The sequence below is a fragment of the Monodelphis domestica genome, chromosome 3 (genome assembly GCF_027887165.1).
Source record: "Monodelphis domestica isolate mMonDom1 chromosome 3, mMonDom1.pri, whole genome shotgun sequence".
In the NCBI taxonomy this organism is placed as follows: Eukaryota; Metazoa; Chordata; class Mammalia; order Didelphimorphia; family Didelphidae; genus Monodelphis; species Monodelphis domestica.
In genome coordinates this window covers 435751720-435774246 of record NC_077229.1, presented here as the reverse complement: position 1 = coordinate 435774246, position 22527 = coordinate 435751720, and the positions used below count along the sequence as shown (strand labels likewise).

General features: G+C 39.6%; 1 protein-coding gene across 34 annotated transcripts in view; it reads right to left on the bottom strand.

The window, feature by feature from the left end:
• Nucleotides 1-3220, bottom strand: part of ZNF532 (zinc finger protein 532) — a 112699-nt gene extending 109479 nt beyond the window's left edge. For 3 of the 34 annotated variants that reach the window (XM_056824514.1, XM_056824520.1, XM_056824511.1), the window contains exon 1: nt 2188-2769. The gene's annotated coding sequence lies outside the window, so the exon portion shown is untranslated. Of the gene's footprint in view, nt 1-215; nt 325-821; nt 1034-1277; nt 1962-2187; nt 2866-3004 lie in introns of those variants that run through there. The other 31 variants (XM_016431633.2, XM_056824507.1, XM_007487518.3 and 28 more) reach the window with 25 other exon arrangements.
• Nucleotides 3221-22527: the final 19307 nt, after the last annotated feature.

The window sequence follows — 22527 nt, the reverse complement described above, 5'->3', positions numbered from 1 at the left end:
ACATGCTATTTAAAATGAAGCCATCCTACGTTACCTCTGATAACAATGACATCATAAAGTCAAACTAATTCCATGAAACTTGGGTAAGATAGGAGTATTTCTTGTACAATCAAACCACGATTTCTTCACCAGCGTACCAATCGGTTGTCAGAGTTAATCTGTGTCTGCATGTGCCTTCAAATTATTATATTTATGCCCAAAATATCATATCTCACCTCTTGAACCTTGACCTTTTGAAAAGACTGATCAATGCTCAGTTACTGTCACACAGATGCATTACCTCTGCAAATATGAAAGGGTTAAAAGCAGCCCCAGTCAATAGGCCTACAAGAAAAAAAAAAGACAGTATGTATGCCTCACAGCATCACTGCAATGCATTTATGCTCATTCCTAGAACAATATTGTTACCTTTTGGCCTTCACAAAAGTCAGATGTACCCCCACCCCCACATATCCACGCACACACCCTAGCATCTAAGATGAAAAGCACAAGACCAGTACATCTCCTGCAAAAGAAAACAGCATGCAAAGCAGCATTCTCCAAGTCACAAATAAAACTACAATTACAAAGTCATCAGTTCATTTTGGTTTGGTTTTGTTAAAAAAAAAAAAGAGAGACTGCAAAAACCAAGTGTCCCCACCCTAGCAAAGCACATTTTTTTTTCTTTAATAAGGGTCATAAATCTCAGTTCCTTGTCCATCCCTTAAGCAAAAGAAAAAGGCAGGAAAAGACTAAGCCACCTCAGATCCTGCAAACCTTTCCAGTCTTTTTTTCCTCCTCTTCCCTATCCAGAATCTTTTAGGACTACATTAGACACATACCAGTGCTGTGTGGTGTCTAAAGTGTGCATTCACATACTGTGTTGGGATGGTACCTTCCTGCAAGCTCCTCTGCTTTTGGCTGCCATGAAGGGAGGAAGCTGCTATCCCACTGTAGTAGCTCAGTGACTGCATTGTGTTCAGGAGCTGATCTGCCTCAAACCAGTTTCAGCCGGTTCTGGTCACCCTACATAAAAAAGCTATGGCAACCCTCGCTGAGTTGCCAACAAGTCCCTGAAAATCAACAGCGCAGGGGGATCTCGCTAGGGGTTGCTTTTTCCTTTTTGGTCCTGGTGAGGAGGGGAAGTCCTCGTGTATCCCCCCCCAACACACATGCACAAACCCTGGAAATGCTCACCTCTGCAGCTCCCCTAAAGCCTCTCAGGGCCCCATTCCCCCCTCCCTTCTACCCGATGCTCCCAGCACATCCATTTCCCCCTCCTTCCTTTCCCCACTTACCTCCCACAACCTGGCTCAGATCTGTGTGTGTGTGTGTGTGTGTGTGTGTGTGTGTCTGGGTTGGGAGCTAACAAAGAGCCCCCCAATAAAGAAAAATCTAGAGCTCTGTCCTTACTCAGGATGCGTTTGCTGCACACGACGGCCTTCAACCCCACAGCAGAGAGCTGCGGGTTTGTTGACCAGGTTCTTCTCTGCCTGACACCCCGACTCCACTCCACCCCACCTCCCTGGCTGCCCTCCCCTCTCTCCCAACGCTGCCACCACCACCACCAGCACCACTACCACCACCACATGCCCCACGCCCGCCCACCCGGCTAGACGGCCACCCCCCTCCTCTGGCTCCAACCTTCTCCTCTTCTTTCAAGCACCTGGGGAGAAAAAAGGTCCAAATCCCTTCACCCCAGGGAAGAAAGCTGGGGATGTCCATAAGGAGAAGGAAGGATGAAGGGGAAGAAGGGGAGGAGTGGGGGGACAGAGGCCCCTTTAAAATAAACAGTGTAGAGACAGTGCTGGGGGAGGGGAGGAGGAGAAGGAGTGCCCCACTGCTCACGTGGCCCCCTCTCAGAAGCCGTGGGGCCTAGCTCCAGCGGCTCCCTTTTGCAACCCCCCACGAAAGTGGCAGCAAAAGGAAGAGAAGCTCTCCCCAGAGAAGGGCTTGGAGAGGCCAATGCAGGCAGGCCACGGGGACTAGAATCCCCCCTGCCACCCCACCCCTGCGGTGGTGGCAGCAGCCAGGGGCAGATGCAAACGCGACCTGCCTCCCCCCCCTCCTTCTGCTACCACCACCACCACCCATTCCAGTCTAATGCCCAGCGCCCCCCTCTCCTGGTTTCTTCCTGCCCTCCGACCCTCACCTTTCCCACCACCCACACCCATATATACACACTCACACACAGAGGCGCACACCCACCCCCTTCCCGGTGTTGGCCTTTGCAGCGGTCAAGCCCGGGTGTCTGGGCCTCGGCTCTGATGACCTTTGTTTAGCTCGGCGCCGCCGGCTGCTGCTGTAGCTGTCGTGGCTGCTGCTGTTGCTGCTGCTACGGCGGCGGCAGCGGCGGCGGCTGCTTCCATATTACGGGCGTGTCATCTGCATTCCCGCTGCCTGGGTCTGTGTGTGTGTGTTGGGGCGGCCTCGCCGCCGCCGCTGTTGCTGCTGCTGCTGCTGCTGCTGCTGCTGTTGCTGCTGCTGCTGCTGCTATTACTACCACCACTGGCTGCGCCGCAGCTTCAGCTCCCCGGGCAGCTGCAACAGGAGCAACCACAGCAGCAGGGGCTCCCGGGCCGGGCCGGGCCCCACCGCAAGATACCCCGGGGCCTGGAAAGTCTGAAGCCCCGGGCTGGGCAGGCGGGCAGGCGGGCGCCGGCGCTCGGGTCCCCGCCGCGCGCGGCCCTGTGCCTCTCTCCCGGGGAGCCGCGCGCGACGACCCAGGGCAGCTTGGCAGAGTAGGCCGCGCGCGGCGCCGCCAGCCCGGGGCTGAGCAGAAGCTGCGGCCTAGGGAGGGAGGGGAGGGTGCCGCCGTGGCCCCAGCTCGCCCAGGCACGGCCGGAGAGCCGAGCGAACAAAAGAGAGGAAAGGGAGAAGGGGGAGGAGGGGAGGGGGGGGGCTGGGAATGGGGGAAGGGAAGATTGGGGAGGGGGGGTGTTGGTTAGAGAGAAAGGCATGCAATATGCTATTATTCTTATAACTAGCTTAGATTATTACGAATTTTAAAATAAGTCTGACAGACCTGCCAAGTCTCACCCATATGGGGCTGCTGGATTTTAACTCTCGCCCTGGTGATGGTGGTGGTGGTGAGAAGGATGGAGAGAGGATTTTTTTTTTTTTTGTCCAACGTGTATTTCAATCAGACATTTTAGGATCTGAGTCAGTCCTTTAAACGGCCGCAAGCCGCAGCTACTGGAGAGCAAGGCCTTGCTAAAGATGGCTGGAAAATATCGAGAGGCTGAGAGGGTGGAGGGGGTTGGGAATCTTAAGAAAAAAAAAGGGGGAGTGGTGGCTCTGTTAGCCTTATAATGGAGGCAAATAAAAAAGGGGGAGGGGGAAATCTTAAGAGAAATTAATTTTTTAAGCTTCTCCCATGAGAATGAAGAAGGGGCCCTTTATTTCTAGGTCCAATTTGAAGCTCTTTTCTCTTTAAACCGATCCACAAAAGGAGTGAAGACACTCCAGTGGGGAGAATGAGTTAAAAACTACACATTTTGCTATCTGGGAAAAAAAGAAAAGGAATTGGGACTTGATTAGCCTATGCCATTTTCCTCTTCCCGTAGTCCTTTTTTAAAAGTGGAGAGAATGGCATTGAAAAATCTCAGAGGGAAGGGAAAACAAAATGCAAAAAGCCCAAGTTTTTAAATTACGAAACAAGTTTGTTTACAAATATAACATATGGTATTTTTTAAGAAAAAGCATGTGGTAGTCAAACACACATATATTATATAGATAGATAAATAGATATAGATATCAGCAAAATGAAGTATATCTTTCCATGAATTAAAGGTGAAATTATATGGTTTTTATATTGTAGATTGAGCCTCCTGTTTTATCCATTTGTATGTCATGGTTTCTGAAATGTCCACAATCTGTTTTTTTTTAGAGTAACATCACACAAAACTGAAAACCAATTTAAAACACACACAATGCCAATTGAGCAGCCACTGGGAATAGAACAAAATGGGAAAATCTGTAAAAAAAAAATGCCTTTCTCTCCAAGTCTGCTAAGATTCCACTTGGCTCTCCCACTACAAATACTGCATCAAACTAGGCTACACCTTTTTTAAAACTTGCTATGTACCATTTGACTAAAATCCAGTGGCAAAGAATATTTCCAGCTGACTCTGTGCTGCATGAAATATTTCTGGGTGTTTCCTTTTGTTGGTTTTAAATTAGATTAATTAGTTAATGTCTGCAAAGCACTTGAATGATGTATACCTTATATTAACTTCCATTGTTCTTATGTTATAGAGTTAGAATTGAGCATAACAATTTTGCTATTAAAAAAACTTTCCATATAAATGAACTGAAATATTCTCAGAGATGTCATTACTCTTTAATTAAAAAAAAAATAGCAAAATGCTTGTAGTTGCATATAAATTTGATTGTGTCTACAGTTTTAGAAAGGTCTATGTAAATAGCAAAATTTTCACTGGCCTATCTCACATTTGCCAATACCATCTGATAAAATGGGAGATCATCAAGGGCTTGAAAACAATCACTTCCAATGTGAAGCATATTTTCAATTTTATTTGAACTTTGATTCTTTTTTCTTCTCCAAATCACAAATGATTCTATGGCCCTATAGGCTGCATTGTACACTGCATGATCTGCAACAGATTACTAGTATATACTCATGATATTGTTACTTGATATATAGAAGTATATGACAAGCATATCATAATATTTAATAAATGCAATAACATTTAATAGATTTGGGTTCTGTGGTCAATTTGATAGCATTTCCTTATCCCTTTTCATGCTGTTATATTAAAGAGCAGACAAAGGGATTTTAAGGCTTCCAAGATTGTAAGTAGATAGAATGTTTTCCAAGGAGTATCTTCATCTTCAGAATTTCCTGATGGTCTCAAAATGGCAAGACTATTTTCACACAGGTCACTTTGCAAAAACATTTCACATCAAGTCTCCTAAATAGCAGGAGCCCTGGAGAAAATTGGTTTGTGAATGTGCCTGGAGTCACGATAATAGATTCATTGTGATAGTCTTCAAAATATATAACTATGTCAAACTGGTAATAGAGGATTCCATTTTTTTACGAATCATGAAAACACTATTTTTAGGAGGGTTCAGATGAACCATTTTGCTAACCAACTTTGTTACTTAACAAGAGAAATAGAAAACTAAAAGTATAAGATCCAAAGTGCTCCATTTCACAGAATTGTGTAAATCTAGTTTTGGAAAAAATTGTTTTTATCCGAGATATAAAATAAGGAATTCTTTACCCCACCAAAAAAAATAAATCAATGCAAAAACCTCTTTGAAAGGATACACTGTGTCTTACTGTTTAACACAACTATAACAACAGAGGCAGTTACCTGACTATGCAAGATTGAAACAAATTATTGTTTCTACGAGTCATGTAGAAAGGTCAACACAAAGAAATCATGTAACATTAATGCCATGTAGAAATTACAAGAATCTCAGTTCCTTGGGGATTTTGTTGTTTTGGGAGGGGTTGTTATATAAACCAAAAGAGATTTTATTTTTCAACAAAGGCTTCCCAAAGTGGACTTTGAAATTCCAGCTTTGGTTTATTAAGATGATTTTCCTCTTTTGTTGCCCTCATTAGAAAGGCATAACAATGTCTCTCCCCTTTTCTGTCTATCCTCCACATTCTTCAGTGGAAATAGGAAAACATTTTATAGGTGGAATACATAAGAGATGAAAATACACTTCCTAGGCATATTTGCTATTTGACTCCTCAATCTGAAAGATCTATAACCTCTAAGGAGATATAGACTACATTTATTATCAATTTTTTAAAAGAAGTATTGCTTACTTTGTCCTTTAGTTGTGCAGTTTCAGAGTTTGTATCCCAGTGGTCATCAAAAAGACCTAACAGATTTTATTTTGTTTTTAGTGATGATAATAAGATTGTTATGATCATCTAGCTTGGCTAAAATGCAAAACTGAGGGGACATATAACTAAATAAAAATGATCAGTCCATTAGAAAGATAGAGAGGACGAATCTAATGATCTAGGTTTCATTTCTGGCTATCCTAAGCAAGCAAACAAAGAAAATCCTTTTGCCTTTCATTTACCATATAAACTGCTTAATAAAGCATTTCCTGTTGCAAGGAGACTTATATACTACATAGGCTTCTTGGGCAGTACTGATGTCTATTGATGAAGGACATAAATATGTCCTTAAAAAATTCCCTTAAGCCTGAAAAAATAGTATAGATGAATCTTGCAGTTTGACAATCAAACCAAAGCATTAGAAAAATGAATATGACCATTTACGAGATGGTTTCCTCAGTCTGTTAGAATGTGGTCCTAAGGAGGACAAATCCATGACTCTAATCCAATACAGGTCAGTAAGCCTAAGAAAGGAAAACTTCAGTCAAGCTGCACCTATAACCTCAAATAGCAAACTTCAAAATCAATGATGCTGAAGATGGAGGTCAGGGGTAGGTGGGAATGGGAACTAGTCGAGATGCCTAGGTATAAAAATACTCCCACTCATGGAAAGACTTACAGAAAGCAATTTGGAACTATGCCCCCAAAACTCCATATTTTTTAACCAGCAATACCACCACTAGGTTTATACCACAGAGGTAAAGAAAGAGGAAGGAAAAGGATTCATATGTACAAAAATATTTATAGTGCCTCTTTTTTGTGGTAGCAAAGAATAAACTAATATAAGGGAATACTATTGTACTATTAAGAAATGATGCAGGGGAGTATTTCGGAGAAACCTCAGGAAACTTGTATAAACTGATGCAAAATGAAATGAGCAGAACCAAGAGAAAAATTTCTAAAATAACAACTACATTGTAATGACTTTGAAAGACTTGGAAACTGGTCAATATAATGGCCAACCACAATTTTGGAGAACTCATAATGAAACAATGCTGCCCATCTCCTAATAAAGAAGTAATAAACTCACAATGTAGGTAGGCTAAGACATGTTTTTTGAACATGGCAAATCTAGACATGTTTTTTGCTTGACTCTGTATATTTATGATGTGTGTGCGTGTACTTTTTCAGATGGAGGGTAGTGGTGAAAGGGAGAAAAGGCAAATATTTATTTGAAAATAAAAGTCAATTCTGCTATAATTCTTGTTTTGAAAACTAGAATTTGTTCCAGCGGAGTTGATGTATTAGGGAACATTTTGAGCATAACATGAATTTCAAGTTTGTTGATGCTTAATTTCTTCCATGAGCAAGAAGGCAAAAAACTGCACCACTTCACAATAACTCATAAGCTACAGCCTTCTCTATGCCACCAGACGCCCACTTCCACAACAAACTTCAGGTCTTTGACAAGAAAAAGTGCCACATTTTTTGTATATCTGTTTGAACAGTAGGAGCTGTGTGGGGAAGAAGGCTAGTCTGCTTTCCCTCCCTCACTGAGATTTTTCCAACCCCAAGAGCAGACTAAGCAGTAGACACTATTTATTGTAGTATTTATGTATTTCCTAACCTTTTAACATGCATAAAACTGTACTCTCATTTTTAGTAGGTTCCTATCTTTAAAAAAAAAAGTCACTGGTAATGTTCTTGAGTGTAGGGCCCCTAACTCCATTTTCCCCATAAGCAGTATGGTTGTTATGAGAAAAGCATGGTGTTTTTTGGGAATACATATGTCAGGTTAGAGCAGAACCAACTGTAATTATTTCAGGGAGGAAAAAAGATCTATAGTCCACATTCACTGAAATTCTAGGTCAGGGACGCCATCTGGTCAGACTAAACTAGCACCAAACTAGAAGGAGAAAATTGCAATTTGATGGGTTTATACAATAAATTATTTTTTATCGATGATTTGGATGAAGACATAGATGACATTTTTTTAAAGCAAAATTCCAGATAACACAAAGTTAAAGAACAGATTGGACAAAATATTCAGGATACAAAAAATTTGTCTAGAACAGTAGAGTAGCTCTAATCAAATAAAGCCCAACAGGAATAAGTGTAAAGTCATACATTTGATGAAAAGAAAATAACCCTGCAGGTACAGAATGGAGAAAGCAGGGCCAGACAGCAGTTCATGTGGGGAAAAAAAAAATCTGGGCAGCAACTCAATATGAATCAGTGTGGCATGGCAGCCAAAAAATAAGAAGCTAACAAAATCTTTGTTTGTATCAATAGAGGCACAACGTCCAGAACAAGGGAGATGATAGTCCTGTTGTACCCTCATTTTATTAGACCATATCTGACATTCTTGGCACCTTAATTTAGGAAGGCTTTAAAAATTTGGAGGGACTTCCTATAAGTATAATCAGCATAATGAGAGGCTTGAAGGATCAATGATTGGTTGAAGGAAATGATGATGTTTAACCCAGAGAAGAAAAGACTAGTAGTCAGGGTTGTGATCATTATCTTCATTTATTTAAAGGGCTATCATGTGGAAGAGGGATTGTCCTTATTTTTCTGGGTCTTGGAGGGCAGAACTTACAACAATCATTAGAAATTTTAGAGAGGATTTTGCCTCAATGTAAGGAAAAAACTTTTCTAAAATAATAGCTGTCTAAAAATAGAAGGGACTCACTTAACTAGATACTACAGGACTTGTTAGAGATATTGTGGGACAGGGATTTCTGGTCAGGTATAGGTTGAACTATATGGTCTATGAGATCCCTTTTTGTGCATCTAAGTCCATGTTTCTATAGAATGTCAACTCCTTTTAACCATCAGAATGTTCTAGATTATTTTAAATTGCAAAATTAATACTCAGCAATAAATATAGACATTTAAATAAAATAAGATCTAAAAAAGAGGATTATATATGACACCAGGAACTTCTATTGCAGAAAGTTTTTATTTTTTAATGAAAATTGAAAATTTAACAAGATAGGAACTAGGTTAATTATTCATTGATATCACTCAAAAATTAGACAGGACAGATTTCTTATACTCCAAAACTGAGCTCCTACATCATGTCATTTTCTCAAACTACTTTCTCTGATGACACCCATTTCTCCTCTCTTGCTCCTGCAGTCTAGTACATGTAATAAGTTTAAATGGCCAACTAAACTTTACTACACTGTTTCAGGGTACAATAGATAGATAGATAGATAGATAGATAGATAGATAGATAGATAGATAGATAGATAGATATTTAGGAAAATTGATTGAGGGTGGTAAACAAAATGTATGACAAATATGACACGCAAATTCTAGTTAAGATCTGGCCACACCAGCCCCTGAAGCCATTCCCTTTATAATCCACCTAAAGATAGAGCCCCTTTCCATTGGGGGAGGGGGAGGAGGATGCCCTTTGAATCTTGGAGAAGAGTGATTCATTTTAGTAGATTAAGTGACAATTGTTACAGAATATGGACTCCCAAACTATATTTGAACATTAACTTGTTTTGGGTTCTGTTGCTATGAAACCTCAAAATGTCTTAGAGTAGAGCCCTATGGTGTTTCAGCACCAAATACCCTGTGTAGGCAGGGTGGAATTTCAATTTGGGCATTTCTCTGGACAAGCTAGAAATGTTGGATTTAGAGTAATGTTAAATTAATAAAAATGACTTCTTACAAACTTGTGTCTCAAATGTGTAGTTTTTGTCAACAAAAATGCACAGCATTACTCATGTCACCCAGAAGCTTTAGGTGGATTTGTAGTATGAAACTATCCCTTCCAAACAAGAAAGTGCTGTCGTTTCCCTTCAATATGCAGGTTCTTTTCGCAGCTGGCCCTATGTCTGCTTTTCACTTCCAGACCTTCAGCCTTTTGTTTGTGGAGGGGGAAGGGGAAGGAGGGATCCCCAGAGAGCAGCCAAGTTCTTATTTGGGCCTTGTACAGCCTTTGGTTGTGCTGACTTGAAGGCTTCCTCCTTTAGCAAATTAGCTAGTGTCCCACTGATTCCTGCTCTAAAAAATGCTAGTTTCTCTCTATATCCTGTGAAAGTCTTTAGAGCCTGTCTTTCTCAGCGGGGAATATCTTTTGTCTCCTTTTGTATCTCCAACATTTAGCAGAGTGCCTGGCACATAGTAGATACTTAATATTTATTGATCGATTCTGTATTTAAATAAACTAGATATTCTATTCTTCCCTATACCTTGTCTTCCTATCTTAAGATAGAGTGATAGACTCTGCCACTCAAAATTACATTCCAGACGAGCCCTCTGGGGACATCTTGGTTGCCCTTCCTTCTTTCCTTAATCACAACTCTCCTCCAGAGCTCTAAGAATGACTCTCCTCACCTTCCCCCTAACTTTTTTTTTTTTTAATCACAGCATGACAACCCATGGCACTGCCTTAGTTCCTCCCCACAGTCAGAGGTTCACCTTCTTCCTCAGGCCAAGACAATCATAGCACTTCAAGGATTTGAAAGCACTTTCCTCAAAATACCACTCCCTTCTCCAGCATAGTCAGTTTAACTCAACTTTCATTTATTAATCACTTATCAAATGGAGGAGGGGATAGGAATACAAAAGAAAAAATGGAATAGCCCAAATCCTCCAGAAACTAATGGGGTCCTGGACTAGGGAGGAGGCACTTGTTCCCAGATAAGATAGAGCATAAAAACAGAAAAGTAAATGTCAGCCTTAATCTCTCTCCCTACTCTCGGTATCACCAAGGACATTCTGTACATCTCCTCCTGGTTGTTCCATCAGGACCTTAAATTCTATATATCAAAAGTGAAACTCATTATCTTTCCTTTGTAGTCAAATGAATATTCCTAAAGCCTAGATGTTATCATGTCATTAGCTTATTCCAAAATCTCCTGTGGCTCCCAGTTTATCTCTAGGATAAAATGCAACCTCCTCAGTCTAAAATGTAGTGATTCACAATCTATATTTATTTCCAGACCTATTTCATGTATTTTCCATTCCACTGAACTAGTCTCCTAGCTACCTCCCAAACTCAATATTCCCTGTCTCAAGTCTTAGTGCTTTAACATGAACCCATCAATACTTGTCAGGAATGCATTCTGCCTTTTAGAATGCTTCTTCAGTGTTCAGGTGGACTCCCCCCCTCCCATTGTTAAGGATCCTTAGTACTCCAATTATCTTGTATTTACTTACTTTTTGTTATTACCACCCCACCCCACTCGGAATATAAACTCTGAAGGTAAAGTCTATTTGGACTCTGTTTTTGCATGTCCAACTTCTAGCACTAGCACGGTGCTTTGTATATGGTGGGCACTGAATTTGGGGACAATTTGAAGAGAAAGTGAGCGGTAGTGATTCTGTGTCTGGGGAGGAGCCTTCCTGAAGGTGTGGCACCTGAACTGAGTCTCTAAGGAAGATAAGGGTTCTGAAAAGCCTGAGGTGAGGAAGGAAGACATTCCAGGCACTGAAGGACAAGCCCATGCACATACAAAGAAACAGAGTTGGAATGCTGAAATTGGGAATAGCTATTATTAAAATGAAGTATTATTTAGTGCTCTCTTCCATCATTGGATATCTGTCCCATTTCACTATCTCTTTAGGAATTCATAATATATATCATCATGTTTAAGGCAATCTCAACTGATGAGTATTATATATTTTATTGCACAAAGCATTGCGTCTCCTCTCTGCTCCGGATATTGGAGCAGACCCCACAATTCACTATGATCTGTAGAGGATGTGGCATTTTACAACAAGCTCAATCCGAGAATGAAAGCCTGGAGAACAAAAAGGAGCCAATGAAGTAGAAAAGGAGACTTCGGGATTTGAGATCAAGGTCTTAAGCTGGTCAGCAGGATGTGTTAGAGGGAAAGAGGAAGTGTCCCCCAGTCATATCTCTGGGAGCCTACAGGAATATGCCGCATTTATTTGAAATGGGAAAGACAATAGAGCTATGGAAACATCGACTCTCTTGTGCTTTTCTAACCCCAAAAGAATCACTCAGCAAAGCCTCCATTGTGATCAGATGCAGTTTGAGGGGATAATACAGGTGTAAGAAAAAGCAGTATGGGAGGAGGGGAGTTAAGGTTTTGCCCTAAGTATGACTTTACATTACCTACACTGGGAAAGCTAGATAGGTGTGTATTTAGTTTCTTTTTTTAATTTAAATGTATTTGTTTGTTACATTAAAATACCCAAGAAAATTCCTCCCTACTTTCCCCCTGCTAGAGAAGGCATCATTTGACAAAAAATAAAAACAACAACAACTATGCATATATAAAACTATGCCTTACTCATTTTTGTTTATAAGCTCTTTCTCAGGAAGTAGACATGCACAAGTCATTCTTCAAACAATATTTCTGTTGCTGTACATAACGTTCTTTTCTGGTCGTTTTGCTTTTCATAATTTCATGTAGGTCTTTCCATGGTTTTTTTTCCCAAATTAATCTGCTCTTTATTTCATCACAATCATATACAACTTGTTTAGCCATTCCCCAATTGATGGGCATCCTTTCCATTTCCAATTCTTTGCTACCACAGACAGCTACTATAAATATTTTTGAATGTATAGATTCTTTTCTTTTTTCTCTGATCACTTTAGGAACTGACCCTATTAGTGGCAGTGCTGGGTCAAAAGGTACACAGTTTTATAACTCTGTGAGCATAATTCCAGATTGCTCTCCAAAATCAGATCATAGTTCAACCAATGGGGTATTTGCGTCCCCATTTTCCCACATGCCCTCCAACTTTTGTCATTTTAGCCAGTCTGATAGGTGTGAGATGACATCTCAGAGTTGTTTTGATTTACATTTCTCTAATCAATAAGGATTTTGAGCATCTTTTTCATATAGTTATGTATAGCTTTGAATTCTTCAACCCAAAATGGTCTCTTTATATCTTTTCACCATTTATCAGTTGAGGAATAATGCGTATTCTTTTAAGTTTGACAACATTTTCTATCTATTTTAGAGATAAGGCCTTAACTTCAAAATAAAAGTCTCTTCTTTCTTGCTCTATTAGTTAGGGACTCATGTACCCTCCCCCCCTACACACATACCCTTTTAAACAGACCTGTGATTTCAATGACATAGTATACATATTTATTTATGAAACACCTACTATGTTCTAACTGTACTAACTGCTGGGCAGAAAAGCAAAAGACGGAACCTACTATGAAGGAGCTCACAATCTAATGGGAGAAGATAACACATTAAGAAGATGCTGATGGGTTAGTGACAATGGAAGTGGGGAGCCAGATGGGAAATGTTGAGCTGGATGCCCTGGGGACGCTCTTTAAATGGACAATCATGGAGGAGCTCTCCAATTACACACACACACACACACACACACAAATACCCTCTCCAATCAGAAGGACTCCAGAAGTTTCAGAACTCATGTCTTCTAAAAAGTTGATGCATTTCTGGAGATCTTGATGAAGTCTAGAAGAGTAGCTGGATCAGAAATTCTGGTGAGGAAATTCCCTTCTCCATGCAGAGCAGACCCGTTCTGCAACTTAGAGAGAGTTGCCTGGGGGGCTGAGAAGTTAAATAATTTGCTGCTAACCATCAGAGTCCATAGGAACTAGAGGCAGGACTTGACGCCAGCTTGCTCTTTATCTATTATGGCACACCCTATGTAGAAGAGAAAGGGGAAGGCAGAAAGCATATATTAAGTACTCAACACTGATGAAAGCACTTTACAGGTCTCCTCTGACATAAAATAAAATAAATAGAATTTTCTTTTTTTTTTCCTTTAGGGATCATTGAAAGTATTTTACCTGTTCCATGACTTCTTTTCCAATCCCTTCTTCTTTTCCCTCTCTTGAGCAAGCACCTTATAGAAAATTATGTATTATGTAGTATAACTAACTAAATTTTGTAAACGTCAAAACTATAAGGTAGACCTAGCTTAAGGTTCTAGCTTTACTATAAGGTATGATTTGGGGACTTCCATTGTTCAATCAGGAGTTTACAACTTTATCTTCCTCTAAGGCACTGTCTGAGTAGAGTGGAGTAATTTTAAAAGTTCTCAATACATTCCTGATTCTTAAATATCTCCATTGTTACAATAGGGAATAGCTAGACCAAATCTTTTAAGGTACAGTCTGAGTAGTCTTACGATTCACAATTTATAGAGCCATCAGAAGAGTTGTCAACATTTAGCACTATTTGTGCATAGAGCACATTGTCCTAGCCCTACAGGAAGATACCAAATAATTCTCCCTGAGAAACTTACAACTTACTTCAGAGGAAGAACATATGTATAGAATAAATAACAACAGTCAATAATGGCAAAATGCTACAGTATCAATCTCATTTCAAATGTCAAAAGGCTTCACTTCTATTCATATCTTGGCCTCCTTCAGCTCATCCCAAAACTATCAGTTGTCATGGAGATCCAGTTGGTAAAAATATACTTGCTTTCTAGCCCAGATACTAGATGAAGACCACCAGCATATTTCATAGCCTGCCAAACCACCGTCATGGAGAAATTGCTTGCAATTCCTAAAAGTCTAAACTGGATTGGAGTCAGAAATGGCAGTAAAAGATTGAATCCTCATTTTGTCAATGTCCTATCCTTTTTGCTTTTTTTCCCAGTGTGCCTGCTCCATAGAACTACCATACTCTCCTCATTATTCCACCCACTAATTTATAATCTGTTGCTTGGATTATCTTTCCTAACATAGTAGAAAATAAGACATCAATTAAAGATTGACCAATATAGAAAGAGCTCTTCCATTCTCCTGAAAAGGATTCTCTAAAATATTTCCCTTCTTTGATGAGTTAGCTACCCAAAAGTCCAGCTTCAATTAAAAACAACAACAAAAAACCCCTTACCTTCTGTCTTAGAATCAATACTAATTCTTGGTTCTAAGGCAGAAGAGTGTAAAGGCTAAGCAATGGGGCTTAAGTGACTTGCCCAGAGTCACACAGGTAGGAACTATTTGAGGCCAGAGTTGAACTCAGAATCTCCTGTCTCCAGGCCTGGCTCTCTATCTGCTAAGCCACCTACCTCCAGCTTCAATTTTGATCACTTTTATTTCAATTTGGTGTTATAGTATTATCCTCAAGATTAAGTTGTTTTTGTTGGATCTGAATCAGCACCTAAATGTGTTTTCTTCTTTTTTTTCTTCTTCTTCTCTTTGATCACTCATTTATATTTACCCAATTGAGTAATTCTTGTGACCCATGGCATTCAACTTTTCAATGACTTTTCTCAGATGGCAGACAGCCAAAAGAATAAAGTTTGAAGCCCAAAATACTCATCTCTTTCAGCAGGCTTATTTCTTCTGAAAAGAGAGAATATTATTTCTTTACTCTAGTAAAGTATTCAAATATATATGTGCTTGAAAAGAGTTGTTATTGAAGGGAAGAGCATAATGTAGAATGAGCCCTTGACTAGAAATTTAGAGGCCTAGGTTGTGGTCCTCATTGCTGCTGTCTCATTTTGAGCACTTACCTAACCTTGCTGGTTGGTCTCAGTTTTATATCTTTATATCCCCTCTAACTCAAAAAATCCATAATTCAAGCTTTTTTTCTTCTTGTAAAAGACCAAACATTAAAAAAGATCATTTGTTATTTAATGTACTATTAAAGATAATATTTTCTTCTCCCATTAAAAGAGTTCACCCAGAATTTATTTCATTTTATTTTTTAGATAGAGCCTATGATCTTCTTGGTAAACAGAACTCTTGGTGAAGAAACTCCCTCTATCAAAGCTGGTCAGCACCTGACCAGCAGTGTATAGCTTTAGAGAATTCTTTGGGGACACTGAGAATGTTAAGTGACTTTACCAGAGCTATAAATCCAGTTTGTATAAGCAACAGAATTTGGAACAAGAACAAGTCTTCCTGACTTCAAGACAGTTCTCTATCATACTGTCTCTCTCATCTAGGATTTAAATCTGTAGTTTAGGTTTTGAAGTTTGAAAATCCAAAGAGATATCAAAACCTGGCAAATTTCAAATTCGAATTACTATGTACTCTCAAGTTCCTGGAAGCAAATTGGGCTTCTGAGATGCCACTTTGTAAGCAAGATGGTGAGGGGAGCCTCTAGTTAATTTGCCATCTCCAAATTAATTTGATGATATTACAGGATATGGATCTTTGTAGGAAGGATACCTCCCATGGAGCTGAACACGTCCCTCCCTCTCACCTCACAGAAAGGATCTAGTAAACTCCTGATTGGTTACCAGTGATTGGGACTTCTCCAGAATGATTGTCAAGTGAGAGTCAAGTGAGATGGATTCTAAAGACCTTACTAAGGAGCAGAAAAATGGCAACTGCCCTGGGTTTGCCCAGTCTCCCAGAAAGAGAAGAATTCATGAACCTTGAACCCCTGGCTACCTATCATTTTTGTTTTCTTTTCTGAGCGTTTCTGTGCCTTGGTTATTGTCTCCTGGGAAATGCTGAGTATCAGATTTCCCTGTTCAGAGGATACCCAGGCAGGCACTAGCCTATTGAAGGAGGATTTCTTCAGCAGTCCACTCCTTGAAGGAGAACACTACCAAGGGGACATTGGTCCCCTGAAAGGCCAAAGCTCACTGATTCAGGCTGGGGATAAGGCAAGAACCCTCAGTTGCTTGGGTATGAGGTGACTAAGAAGTATCCATTTAGCAGTTCCTCTTTCATTCAGTCATCTTTTCTTGTGAGGAGGGACTTTGACAAAATGAATATCTGTTTCTACATCTGTTCATGGAGTACTATTGGATCTTATGCACTTTTTGTGGTGGGAGAAATAGAACTACCCAACACTCCGGATCTTTATTGAATACTCACTGCCTATGTAGAAGTTGGGGTCTTTGTTACTCACTTTTGGACTAAATTCCGGAGACGTTGCTCTGGGATGGGGCATGAGTTAGAGGGAAAAAAAAAGAAGTCAAAGTGGAGAGGTGAACTCCCAGACTGGTCTTTGTGAACCCAGAAACCCAGACTGGAACAGGCAGTCATTCAGTTGATCAAAAGACATTTAAGTACCTGTTATGTGACAATCACTGTGCTAAGCACTGGAGATTCAAGAAATTAAAAAGGCAAGACAGTTTTTACTCTCAAAGAACTCACAGTCTAAGGAGGGGAAATAACATCTAAAAAGAAGCTGAAAGGGGGAGGTGGGAGGAGGGTACCTGGTCAGGGGCATGCTGTAGCTCTATAGGAAATCCTACCTTGGATTGGCCTCCTTCTTAAGTGAAGATTCTGGGAAGAGCTTTCTGCTATCCATACTCTATTCTCTCCAATCAGAAGAAGGAAGGAGCCTCATGTGCAGGGATTACTCCTCATCACATGCTTTTCTGGTTTTCCTACTCTTCTAAACCAATTTTCAGCCTCCTATGCAAGCTCTTTATTCATTTTTTCTTTTATTATAAATGGTCCCTCAAAGGTTTGTTTTTAACTTTCTCTCTTTTCTCCTTTTTTATCTTAATATGTGCTGTAAAATTTCACTTTCTTCCTCACTGATTTCATTCATTTCCTATGTTTCAATGATGACTTCCCCTTCCCCCCATGCCTTATCTTTCATCTGAGAATCAATATTGTGTATTGATTCCCAGGCAAAAGAGTGGTAAGGTCTAAGCAATGGGGATTAGGAGACTGGCACAGGTCACACAGCTAGGAAGCACCTGAAAGTACATTTGAACCCAGGACCTTTCATCTCTCACCCTGGCTCTCAACCTACTGAGCTACCCAGATGCCCCGGCAGCAATCGCTTCTAAGCAAATGATTCCCAAATCTTCTGGCCCGACATCTATCTCAGCTTCTATACCTATATCTACAATGGCCTATAGGTTATCTCTACCTGGATGTCCTAATAGCAACTCCCACTCAGTATATAAAAGACTGAGTTTCTTTCCCACCAAAAAGATTCATCCTGTTTTCATTATTTCTTTTAAAAATACATTTTACTGATGCAGCTTTGTTTTTAACTGACTGCTATTTCTGTGGGTGGTACTGCCATCTACCTAGGTTTATGATGTTCAAAATCTTGGTGTTATCTCTGAACTTTCTTCTCTTTTCTCTTTTATATCTAACCGATTACTGAGTCCTACTGATTATAGTTTTATGTAAAACTGTATAACTACACTAAGAATTTTGGGACACTCTATACCATAACCTTATGTGACAACATAGCAATATAAATTGTACATATTGCAGGTTATCCCAATTAATTTGGGAGATACTTATTATTATAAAACACTTAATATTCCTGAAACCATCATCCCAGTACAGGATCTATACTACTCTTGCCTAAACTACTACAAATAGCCTTCTAACAAGTCTTTCCCTTATCTTCTCTCTCCCTGTTCCTCTGTTCTTCACAATATTGCCAGACTCATCTTCTTAAACTCAGAGTTACTTGATGCTCTGTACTTCAAAAGCCTTCAACATCTCCTATATACACAAAACAGTCAAAAGTGCATGTGGCAAAATTCCAAGGAATATAGCTCCAGAAAAAAGATATAAGAAGGTATCCCCCCCCCCCAACCTGTTCAGAAATGGGAGGTCCATATTGCATTTATTTGCAAACTCTTTTTTAATGTCTCTATCAGTTTTGCTGGGGTTTGTCTTTTCTTTCCTCTTTTCCTTTTTGTTTAAAAAAATTATTTGCTATGTTGGATGACATTCTGGGGGGGGGATACTGGGAGAAATTTCTAGTGACTTAAAAATCAAAAGATATCAATAAAAATATATTTTAAAAGTAAAATAAAATACTCCCCCCACTCCTCATCTTTCTATCTTTCTTGAGATATAATGAGATCTCACAAAGGAGTCTACTTGTCCTTATCTTTAACAGTTATCATGTAATTTGGTTGTTTATATGTCATAGCCACCAGGCAAATTTATGGGCTCCGTGAGGACAGGCACCATTTCTTATCTGAATTTTGTATCTCTCCCAATGCACAGAACTTTGCTCTGCCCACAGTAATCATTTAATAACTATTCATCAGAATGTAAAAGGGAAAAACCAAACATATGCAAACATGCACACAACAAAAATGATCAAATGAAATAACCAAAAGATGGCTCTAAGAAGAGATGAGAAAATGCACTTCTCTTTTTTCTTTTCAGGAGTGGAAGCTTGAGGGTGTAAAACATCTCATATATTATCTGACAACTGATGTGTTGTTCAGTTTTGCTGAACTTTTTTCTTTCTTCTCTTTGTTACAAGGAAGGTTTTTTGGGGGTAGAAGAATAGGAGAAGATATTTAGAAATAATGGTAATGGATGTGAAAAAATCAATAAAATTAAAAAATTTTAAATGTTTGCTGAATGAATTGACTTTAGAGATCATTGAAGTATCTTGTTTTCTGAAGTCATAGATTGCCAAATTCTAGCAATCCAGTAATCAAAGCAAAAGAGGAGACTGTTGTAAGAGAGGCATCTAGGATCTCTCTCTCTTTCTCTCTCTCTCTCTCTCTCTCTATATATATATATATATATCCTTTCTCCCCTCCAACTCTTTTAATCTTATTTTTATGTTTTGGAAGTAAAACAATAACATAATTTCCTTATACGTTGTTTCCCCTCTATTGATTTTAAACAGCCTGAGGACAGAACATTTGATTATTAATATCTTCATCTCTAACTCTACACATTTTTCTGGGGATGATTTTCCTTTGCCACCATCTTGACAAAGTCTTATCCTGATGTATTTTTTAAAAATAAAAAACAAGTACAAAACCCTTACCTTCTGTCTTAGTGTCAATTCTAAGAAATAAGAGCAGCACAGGGCTAGGCAATTGGGCTTAAAGGATACACAGCTAGGAAGTGTCAGATCAGATTTGAATCCAGGTCCTTCTGACTCTAGTCCTGGTGCTCCATCTACTATGCTACCAAGCTGCCTCCTTACCCTTACATCTCAAGGGCACTACAAGAATCCATCTACAACAGATTGGCCACAAGTGATTAATTCATCTTGAACCTCAACCTCATCAATACTAGACCAGCAGGTTCTAGCTTCTTGTTCCTCTTTCTATCACTTGTAAGTCTGGATGTCTGTCCAGAAATGTTTGCCAGGCAGAAGGTGTAGTGAGGCAGATTTCTAGGCAGCCCACTTATTCAGAGTGCCACTGAATAGAAGGGAGGATATAGCTAGAAGCTGGTAGGTAAGCCTTCCTCTTGGAATCCTGAGGACATTTCTGGCAGGTGGAAAGGTGGGGTTGAAAGTTGTCTCACTTAAAATGCCAGCAGCATGCTCCATTCCTTGACCAGGATGGCTTCACAGCAAGATATCCCCACAAGTCTGCTCCACCTCCACACGCACATACATACTGGAGTCTTTGGCTTCATTGTTTCATCTGTTCAATTCTAGAAAAAATTCATTGCCAATCTACAGTCGATCTAATCTCGATAGGTGTTTGCTTAAGTGGATTCTTAGCAAATGTAAACGAGTTGGAAACTCCAGTTTTACTCTATAGAAGGATATTCAGGTTCATTTTGATTCATAGTATTATATACCATTATTCTACTATGTATAAGATTCTATGCTAGGTATTAGAGGCATTATTAATGGGGGGCGAGGAGTTCATACGCTCAAGGAGCAGGCTATATAATGTATATAGTCTAGTAAAGAGGAAAAATTACATTAACTGAAATAGCTACAATTTTTTCATTTTAAAATTTATTACAAGCAATAATTATTAATAAAAATAATCAAGTAGACTAACAATAAGGAAAATAATAAATGAGAATGCTTGGCATTTAACAAAGCAGAACCAAAAGAATTATCAGCCAGCTGCATTTGTTATCTGCTTTTTAATATACTAAGCATTTTCATTTAATTCTTCCTATTTTAGGACAAGTATATTTGTGGTCTCTTCATCATCCTTCGGTTCACCCCAAATTCAGCAGAGATTTTGGTGTCTCAAGATTCAATACCATACAGCATCACTGACAGAATATTTATTTATTAATATAAACTCTCACCTTCTGTGTTTTGATTCTAAGACAGAAGAGCAGTAAGGGCTAAGCAATAGGGATTACGTGACTTGCTCAGGAAGTGTCTGAGGCCAGATTTGAACTCAGGAGCCAGTCTCCAGGCCTGGAGAACATTTACTTTTAAAGATGGGGCTTTGTGTGAGGGAATGCCTTGGTGTCCTTAATAGCAAATGCATAACTTCCCAAATGTAATCTACCTCACATTGTTTCATCTGTTCAATTCTAGAAATAATTCTTTGCCAATCTACAGTCGATCTAATCTCCATAGGTGTTTGCTGGATGAGCAGCCCACTGAGTTAATCCCTTAGTACAAATTGATATCTTGGCTGAAGATGGACAATAGAATAGCCACCCAACCACATAAGTGGGCTGTAGGATATTCTATGTGGAAGTAATATTCTGAGTGATATTAAAGAATAAGTAAGTATATGATCAAAAATGAAATAGGATCAGTTATGTGGCTAGAGTGAGACAGACGAAATAGAAAGCAGAAGTGTTGCACTAATAGTCACAAAATGTAAAAATATGGAGGAGGAAGCCCCCTGCATAGTAGGCAGGGGATCTGGGGGTGGATGGGAGGGATAGACAAGAATCAAAGATGATAAGAAAAAGTAGATGAGTTGGTATCCTCACTAATGGAGAGAATGTACAAACCAGTAAGATCACAGAGCCATTAATTGAAGTATCAAAGTCTGTCCTGGCTTTGTTGTTCTGATTTGGTATCTCTTTAGTGAATCAATCAGTCAATCAACAAACACCCATTGGGTGCTTACTATGTGCCAAGCAGTCTCCTAAGCCCTGGGTTTACAAATAAAACTTGGGTTCTTTGGGCTCCTCCTCTGAAGTCTGAGTCACTGCATATGTTTCTCAGATGCACATGGTAATCACAAAGTACGCTAAAGGTACTGTAGAACTCTGTCTCTTCCCTTTCACAATCACTTTGAGGCCCTACTGGCTGTATGCTTAGCCATTTTTAGGAGTACAGTCATTTTTAGTGTTATTTAATCACTTAATTTAACCACTTAATATCCTGTTATTTTTATAAAAGGATATTTACTTCAAAGTTATAGCAAGAACACTTTGTCCAAACATTTCCTTCATGCCATCCAGGGTCCCTAAAGGGTAAAGTTCCAAATTTAAGTCAGTTTCTATTTAGCATTTATCCCACAACGTGCATTTTCTTACATGGCAGCCAGATCAATCTTTTCCCTGGGCCAGGGTCTTAAAGATCATTCTCAAATATGACTCCTTAGGATTGACTAATCACAGGTGCTGTGTTACAGGTTAGAGAATCCTCTTTCTTCCCCCTAGATGTGAAAAAGAACAAAAATATATACATATATATATAAGATTAAAGCTTGTATTCCAGGGCCACGTGGCCTTAGAAGACAAAAATGCCCTATTTCTGCCTTTGTAGAATGATCTCTTGCCAGGCGACCAAGTCGCTTAATAAAACATAGAAAGCTGAAGCCAATGCAGGGCTTTTTGAAGATGTCAAAAGTTCAGATTGCACAGCCTCCTAAAAAAAGGGTCCTCCTAATCCAGGAACTGGCTGTCCAGAAACAGTTATGGAATGTCTCCATATGAACCACAATCTCTCCAAGGCATCACTTTTATGCATCATCTTGATTCTCCCAGAAATAAGGTCCCTAGCATCCTCCAGGTGCACCGAGTACACTGCCCCATTATACTGAGAAAGGCAAAATACGAAACAGTTCTGACCTCAAGGAACTAATGGAGGAGACAACAAGTACAGGGACAGTCAAGAATGGGAGTTGATTGAGTGACAGGAATCACTCTCCTTCAA